This window comes from Hibiscus syriacus, unplaced genomic scaffold (genome assembly GCF_006381635.1).
Source record: "Hibiscus syriacus cultivar Baekdansim isolate YM2019G1 unplaced genomic scaffold, ASM638163v2 tig00111213_pilon, whole genome shotgun sequence".
Lineage (NCBI taxonomy): Eukaryota > Viridiplantae > Streptophyta > Magnoliopsida > Malvales > Malvaceae > Hibiscus > Hibiscus syriacus.
In genome coordinates this window covers 1632601-1642004 of record NW_024063022.1, presented here as the reverse complement: position 1 = coordinate 1642004, position 9404 = coordinate 1632601, and positions in this window count along the sequence as shown.

Here is a 9404-nt window from a genome sequence, read left to right as displayed (position 1 = left end):
AAAAACATTATCTTCAAGTTTAAATAAGAATATAGTTCATGTATTTACCATTTCCATTTGATAAATTTATAGTGTACCCTTGGAATTAAGGGGGGGAAATACTATAATAAAACAATCAATTTATATTGTTATGCAAGTAGTTATAAAATAAATAAAATCTTTATAAAGAGAACAAGAAGTATTGGTTGATGGGTACTTCTCATTCAATTCCCAAGTGGAAATAAACTATATCTATTTATTTTATTTGTTGTGAACAAGTGGAACTCTATATTTTAATTGGAAGTAAACTCTTGCTTGGTTTGTTTTATTGGGAAGAAGTCTACCTTTTTTATTGCTTATTAAAGCTAAAATCAATGACCTTGCTTTAGGTTAGATACAAGTCTATGAATTATTCTAAGGCAAATCAAAGAGACACTTCGAAATTATCAAACAAGACAGTTTAATATTTTTTTTAATTACGTTAATAATTGAATTTTATAACAATTTTCTTTTAAACCATTTTGATGAATAATCTAGATATTATATTTAAAAATTACAAAAAAAATATGTTAAAAAGTTAGATCACATGTCCTGTAAAGAATACATGTGTATTATGTTAGAAAATTAGGTCACAAGTCATTCAATATAATATATATGCGTGTGTGAATGTATATAAAAGGACGAGCCTTCATTAACTTAGAAAGGCCGAATTAGTGAAAAACCGAAAAGAATTTTTTTGTTTTTGTTTTTAACTTTATCTTCTTCTTATTTAAAATTTATTATTGATAAAATTTTAAAATATAATTTAAAAATCTTGATAAATTAATTTTAAAAATATGCATTTTATAATATTTAATTATTACCAAACTATAAAAATTTAATTATAATAAAATTGACAACATACATAAGGTAAATTTTTATACATAAATTTATCGATTTGAACTTTAAAATCTAAAATTTTAACTCTAAATTTTGAATTCTAAAATTAAAATAATAATATTTAAATATTAAATAAATAATATGATATTAAAATAAAGAGAAAATAACCTCAGTGACCGAAAATGTCTTATAATATACGATTTTGACCAACTTTTTTTCGATTTGTCAAAATGACCAACAAAATCGCAATGCGATCTCTAAATCGCAACGCGATCTCCAGTATCACAAATCAGTTTCCAGATTCGCAACGCAATTTTGACTATCGCAATGTGAATATGTAAATCGCAATGCGATTCTGACTATCGCAACGCGATAATACAAAATCGCAACGCGATTCTGACTATCTCAACGCGATAATACAAAATCGCAATGCGATTTTCAAAGCGCCATTAGTATCGCAACGCATATTTTATTTTCAAATTCCAAACACGAATATTAATATATCCCGTAATCGCAACTCATAACCTAAAATCCTAAATCACAACTCAGTCCCATCTCCATCTCTCACTCTCTACGGTGACATCCGTCCCCATCTCCGACGAAATCCGTCCCCATCTCCGGCGAAATCTGTCTATCTCCATCTCTCAAAGCCACACTCACAATCATTCACGGTCAGAAATGGAAAATCAACCAAATCAACCACCCAGGGTTAGTTTTTTTAATTATTTTTATTTTGAAAATTTTGCATTATTATTAGGTTTTTCATATTAAATTGATGATAAGTTTACTGGTAATTTCAATAATAGATTAACAATTTCACTTAGATTGCTTATTAAATTCATTCGATTGCTGTCAATACTGCTAAAATGTTTAGTCTTTAACCCTGTGTGAAGTTAGTATTTGTCTTTGTTTTGTCTTTTGGTTGAAGTAATGCAATTCATTCAAGTTTCAATTTTAGACAATGACTATTTGAAACCGAGAATCGCAACGCGATTTTAGTTTCGCGTTGCGATAGTCAAATTCGCGTTGCGATAGTTATTTTCGTGTTGCGATTTTAAGTTTCAGAAACTATTCTTCTTCTGCAAATTGAAACTTGAATGAATTGCATTACTTCAACCAAAAAACAAAGACAAATACGAAATTCACAGTGTTGCAAATTTAAGTTTGAAGAATAAACTACTACTATTATTGTTTTTGGTATATCTTCACAGTGTAGTTTTTGGTATATCTAACTTGGTATGTTTATTGTTTTTGTAGAACTTTTTTTTGGCTCAATTGACCTTAAGGAATAAAATAAGCCTAGTCACTACAATTGCGTCGAAGCTTTCACTTGTACAAAAAAAATTGTTTGAGGATACTTGCTTCGGGCCATGGCTGAAAGTACAACATCCGGGTGGAGAAGCTATGTTGACCCATTTATGGCTTCAGACCATGACTAGCGATCTACCCGAGAGTATAAAACATGGTAATGAAGAGATATGGTTTCATTTTCCACTGGCGTATACGCGTTTTGGGCGGGAGGAGTTTTACTTAATCACTGGTCTACGCTTCGGACACGATGATGTAGGTCGATACACTAGTTATATTACCCGCCCATCATGGTTATCCCGGGTTTTTCCTGAGCTGTCAATGGAGAAGCCGAATTTACACGTCGACGACTTGACGAGATTTTTTAATAAGAAAGATGGTTTTACTCGGATGGATAACGTCGATGTTGTCCGAGTATGCCTTTTAGTACTTTTGCATGCCGGCTTTTTAGGCAGAGATGACAGACAACCTATTCCTAAGGATTTAATATTATTGGTAGAGGACCTAAATGGATGGAACCTATTTCCGTGGGGTTCGTATCTATGGAAAGCTACCTGGAATAAGTTGTCGTCTACCTTTGATGACCGAAAAAGTTTGTGTGGCGATGGTTTCAAATACACTTTGTCAGACTTTATTTGGGCCTTTAAGGTAAGAATTTCTATATAATGTTTCCAAAATTATAATTAATTATTTAACAATTACTAATGTTTGTGTATTATATTGTTTGTAGATTTGGATATTTGAAGCTTTTCCCGGCATGCAGACATATGCATTAAAAACTTCAAATGATATTCTTAGGGCTATTCCCTGGAAGAGGAAACGGTGGCTGTTGGATTGGGAAGAGTTACTACGTTATACGACAATAAATGATGTAAGTTAACACAAACACTACTATATATAAACAAGTTATTACTAGTACACGTTTAACTTTGTTTGAGCTTTTATATTGTTAGGAGGCCAACACTTCATTACAGAGACTGACACCCACGGAGGCTGAGCTTGCCACTGATTAGTTGCAAGCTAGTAAGCGCTTTTTTGATGGCACGGATGATGAGCAGCCTCCACTTCGAGAGCCATCACCTGATCGACCATACTATACACCTCTACAACGAGAGTCATCACCTATTCCGTCACATCATCGAGGCTCTTCTCCACCATCACCTCATGATAGGCGACCAGCAAAGATGCCACGACATTTATCTCCCTCTTCTCCACCTCCACGAGATGAGTTAGGGGAGTTACGTGATGAGGTCAATGCCTTGCGTGAGGAAGTCGGTACTTTACGCGATGACAATAGTGCATGGCGTGATGAGGTATCTACTTTACGTGGTGAGGTAGCCGCTCTACGTGAGATGGTAGCATCGTTGTAGAATGAGGTTCATACTCTACGCAATGAGGTAAGTTTAAGATTTTTCATATTTAACTTGATTTACTCATAATTTCACTTAGATTAACCATTTCACTTAGATTGATTAGTAAGTTCATTTGGTTGCTGCCAATACTGCTAAACAGTTCTAAAATAACCCTGTAAAGTTAGTATTTGTCTTTGTTTTGTCTTTTGGTTGAATTAATGCAATCCATTCAAGTTTAAATTTGCAGAAAAAGAATAGTCGCAACACGAAACTTAAAATCGCAACGCGAAAATGACTATCGCAACGCGGAAATGACTATCGCAACGCAAATTTGACTATCACAACGGGATAATCGCAATGCGAAATAAAAATCGCAACGTGAAAATCGCAATACGAAAATGAAAATCGCAACGCGGATTTAGTTTCACGTTGCAATTTTTATTTCGCATTGTGATTATCTTGTTGCGATAATCAAATTTGCGTTGCGATAGTCATTTCCACATTGCAATAGTCATTTTCGCGTGCGATTTTAAGTTTCGTGTTGCGATTTTAAGTTTCAGAAACTATTATTCTTCTGCAAATTGAAACTTGAATGGGTAGCATTACTTCAACCAAAAGACAAAGACAAATACTAACTTCACAGTGTTGCAAATTTAAGTTTCAAGAATAAACTACTACTCTTTATGATGTCCTTGAACATGCACTAAACCTATATGTTGTCCTTTTAAATGTTTATATAAGTGCTTACTTCTGGAATGTTATCTGATGCATTTTGTGAACTATGATAGAATAATGACTTGGGTGAATACCGTGCAAGTTTGAAACATATTTGTCTTTGTTTTCACTATTTAATATCATGTTTGTTTATTTACTAATTTATGTATTAATTTATTTTTAGCGTCCCGATAAGGTGGATTCTTTACGTCAGGTTTTTCTTACACGACGGGGTTCACTCATCAGACGGCGTGCACGTGCCATTACGTCTTCGTTCACCCCAATAGTGTGAAGACTCCATAAGAAGAATCCCGACTCACCTGTCATCGTTCAAAAGGCCTCTCTTATCGTTCAAGAGGCCCCTATCATCCCTCAAGAGTCCTCTCCCACCGTTCAAGAGGCCCCTGTCATCGTTGAAGAGGTCCCTCCCACCATTCAAGAGCCCGATTCACACGACATAATGTGTCGAATTATTAATAAACCCTCTCACGTACCAGACATGATGGATGAGTGTTGGCTTTCGTATGAGTTACCGGCCAGTACCATTCCGGCAGATGAAATGGATAAGAGAAAACTACCGGAAACAATTCTGGATAATACCCTTTGGGCTAAGACCGCAGTTGATTTTTATCTACATGAGCGGAGCCAGGGGTGTTACGCTGACATATACAAACTCAACGATTATATGCATTTGTTGCTTGATCGGTCTTGGTGGGGTGTGTTATTAGGGGTTGAAGACAATGGCTATTTCGATGGGGGGTAAGTCTTATATTTTTCTTATATTTCATTTTGATTAATTTTTTTTAAATTTATGTAATTCACTAATATATGTCTTTTTTGTAAAACAGCATATTGATGCATGGGTGTCACGTCTTCTAATAATAAGGAAAATGAGGAAAAATAAAAAAATACGCGATATACAATTATGCCGACGTCTTTTCACGTAGTTCACTTGAAGAATCAACGAGATGAATCATATGTGTTGGGTAATGGATAAGCTAAACATTATCCTACATGGTGGGAGGTCGATAAGGTTAGTATTTATTTTTTAAATATTTTAAAGGTGTTCATAAATAAGTGCGCAATTGAATTATTACTTATGATTGCAGGTGTTTATCCCTGTTTTGGAACATAATCATTGGTTTCTCGTCGAGCTTCAACTCCCATCCCTGAAGACAATAGTATATGACAGCATGATAAATTACATATCATTGTCTGATTTGAGAGATATTATTAAGGGATGGAGCTCTCATTTGGCTAAATTCTTGGATGCAATTAATTATTGGACTTATTCTGGAAACAAGAAGCCAAAGAAGTTCAATGTTACAATTATCAGAGACGAGACCGCGCCACAACAAACGCAGGGAGCCAGAGGAGATTGTGGTCCTCTCGTATGCATGTGCTTGGAGTGTTTGACGACAGGAAGTATACAGTTTCTACCTCCCATCGATAGAGATAGAGGTGCAGTAGGCTTGTGGTTTCGGTATTTTATGGCTAGAGCGATATATGTGAGACGCTGCCTACTTGCATCCGCGTTATGAAAGTGTCCATAAACAATTGGTAAGTCAAATGCAAGTGTTGTTAAGTACCTAGAATTCAATAATTTGCTATTTGTTGGTTTTAGATGTGTAGAAAGTGTTGTTTGAGCAAATGTTTGGTTTCTGCAGGTTAATCCTGAAGTGAGCTGCGTGAAATTGATGTATGGGTGCATAAACAATTGTCTGGGGTACACTTTTTTTGATTGTTTAATTGATTCTTAAAATTTGATTTGTTTAATTGATGAGGAAAATAAGAATTATTATTATTTTTTGCTTGTTTAATTGATTTGTAAAAGTTGATTTATAAAAATTGATTTGTTTAATTGATGTGTAAATAATTCTTATTTGTGCTTGTTTAATTGATTGAAATGTAAAAGTTGATTTGTTGATTTCAATCTGCATCATATTGAAGGCAAAAGACCTGTTGAAGGTACACTTTCGCAACGCTAAACTCAAAATCGCAATGCGAAAGCCAAAATCGCAATGCGAAAGTCAATTCGCGTTGCGATAGTCTAATACGCTTTGCGATTTTCTCGTTGCGATAGTCAAATTCCAGTTGCGATAATCAAATTCACGTTGCGACAGTCAAATTCGCGTTGCGATAGTCAAATTCGCTTTGTGATAGTCAAATTCGCGTTGCGATATTCAAATGAATGTGTAATAAGTGATAACAACTGAACAGATCATAGCAATATTCAAACTCAAGTTACTAATACATGCCTAGCTAAAAATATTAAAAGTTTACACATAAAATACACATAATACAACGTTTGCATTTAATAATCACCTAAGTTAATAGTCTCAAAAGGTGAAGCCGGTTGTGATTGGGATTTTGATTTTGATTGTGAATTTGATTGCCTTTTGCTTGACATCATATGAGCTTTGGATTTTGATGAGGATCCATATTTTGGTAGAGGAAAAGATGATTGTGATGGCACTGGTGATCCATATGTCAACCTTGTATGACCACTTTTCTTGCACCGACTACATGTCGATCTCTTCTTCTCTTCACCCTTAGACGGTATATGATCGTGACTTTTTGGTCGGCCAGGTAGCCTTCTGTCCATGGCTGGTGGCAAAACTGTTTGTAAGTCATCTGGTATGTCCCACTCAGAAGAATGTGGAATAGGGTAGATAATCTCAGCATAAGTCTGTCGATATACTTCTGTAGTGTAGCAATCCATAGCGTATGCGCTTGAATCATCTGTTTTAGATGAAGAGCAACTTTTATAACATGGCCACACGGATAACCAGATGTTTGCCATTTCATACAACTACACGTCTTTGCATTTAGATCGACAAGCCCATTTAAGTTATTATCCAGTACTTCAAACAAAGTGTTTGAACATGGTTCAACTCTCCATGATGTTGACTTCAGAACACGTTTCGTTATCTTTTTTTCAGTCCATGGTGTAACACGATGTTCCAATGTTCCTGTAAATTTAAATAAATAATACTTAGTAAAATATATGATAAGTTATGAATTTAAAGAAATTATACCTGCATGGTTTCTTTTCTTGTAGTACCACTGTTGAATAGAGGCTCGAAAAAACTCCATTAACATAGTATTGGGTAATTTCCGGGAATGACGACTTAGAACGTTGATTGATTATGCACTATTAGACATCATGAAACCATATCTTGCTCCAAGTTGATGTACTCTTGACCATCTTTCAAACCCGACATCTTCTAGTGTTTGAGCACACTGAGGCAAAACACGTCTTAAACAATTTATATGCTTATTAAAATCCACTTCCCGATAAGCTTTTACAGTCTTCCAGTATGTCCATTTGTGATTTTTTATACCAACAGACCTTGATTTTAGATTTCTATACAAATGAACACCACAAAGTCCAAGAAAAGCATCTAGGAAACACCTTCTAACAGCGTTGTCAATTGAGTTTGCCCTATCGAATATGATTGTCAGATTGCTAATAGGACCTATGCAATCCCTAAGATGCCCCATAAACCATATCCATGAATCAGAGGTTTCAGATTTGCCAACCCCGTAAGCTATTGGCAATATCCCATTGTTAGCATCCATGACTACTGCTAATAAGTTTACTCCAAGGTCGAACCTTTCAAATGTGCTCCGTCAACTATAATAACTGGGCGCATGCAAGTAATAAACAAATGAATCTACAAAATAATATACACAAGAAATATAATCATTTAAATGTGAAATGCATGTAACTAACAAAAATGAGTCAATAAAATTATATTGATTTACTAACCGCAGCACCAATGGAGATAAACAGCAACTCAAAGCGTCCATCTCTATCTGTTTTGATATGAGTTACCGACCCAGGATTTTTCAGCTTTAAATTGTGACAATAAGCCAACAGTTGGGCAAACGATGCTTCTGGAAACCCCCTCAACAATTCCAAGGCATAACATTTGGCTCTCCAAGCTTGAGAATATGAGATACTAATCTTGAACCGAGCATTCATGTCAGTCATAATTTCATGTCCCCGATATACCCTGCCATTCAAAAACATTAACTCAGCCAGAAAACCACCCAACACGTTTTTGTTTGCCTGTCTATGGTGAGGAAAAACTTGGGTTCTTGAACATGTATATTTATCAATAAAAGTCCTAACTTGAAACATTTCGCAATCTTTTATCCTCTTTGCAATCATACGGCACGTACAGTTTTTGTCAATCATACACCTTGTTTCGAAACGATCTTTGCTTGATTTGTTAACTTTTAGTTGATAGCCATCTTCCACACATTTCGTATACAAAGCTATCTTCAAGTCTTTCTTTGTATCAAAACAATCATATTTCTTGATACGAATAATTTTTGTGTAACAATCAACTGCTATCTTTACCAACTCTTCTTCCGGTATCTGAAGTAATTCTGGCATATTCCAGTTATACTCCCGTGGCATTTTCTTCGGGGACTTTTCTTCAGGGATTTCTTCTTCTTCTTTTTATTCTTCAGGGTTATATGAAGTACATAATGGATGTTCAACATGTTCATTCACAATCGTAACTTCCTCCTCATTATCATCAACAACATCTTCCTCGGCAGCAGCTGTTTCATCATCAAAATTCAGGTATTAACCAATATCAAAATCATTACACGCATGGTCTGTTTCTTCTTCTGAAACATCATCAAAATCTGAGTATTGACCAAGATCAAAGTCCAGGTATTGACCAAGATCAAATTTCGAATACTGACTAGTACTCACAATTTTTTCTGTTGGCTCATCATCGTCTAACTGGTCAATACGAAAACCAGAATTTGGTGCTGAAAGTTGATTGGGGTTTGGATTAGGGAAAGGTTGTGGGTTTTGAGATTGTGTTTGGTATTGGAAATGTGGTGAAACAAAATTTGCTTGGTGATGAAATTGTGGTGGAACCATTAAATTTTGAGCACCATAAACTGGGGTTGAAAAACTTAGTTGATTACTACCCGCTACTGACCCAACTTCACTACTTCTAGGTTCAACAACATACAATGTAACATCATCTTGCGAAACACTAATGTAAGCAATGAATCGTTCAACATATTAATTGTCGGTTAACAAATAAACTTTACCTTTTCTCTGATAAGATAGCCTAAATTCACTTAAGGGCTCTAAATTCAATTTATTTGCAACACGTAACATTAGAGTTTCATAAGTTAACT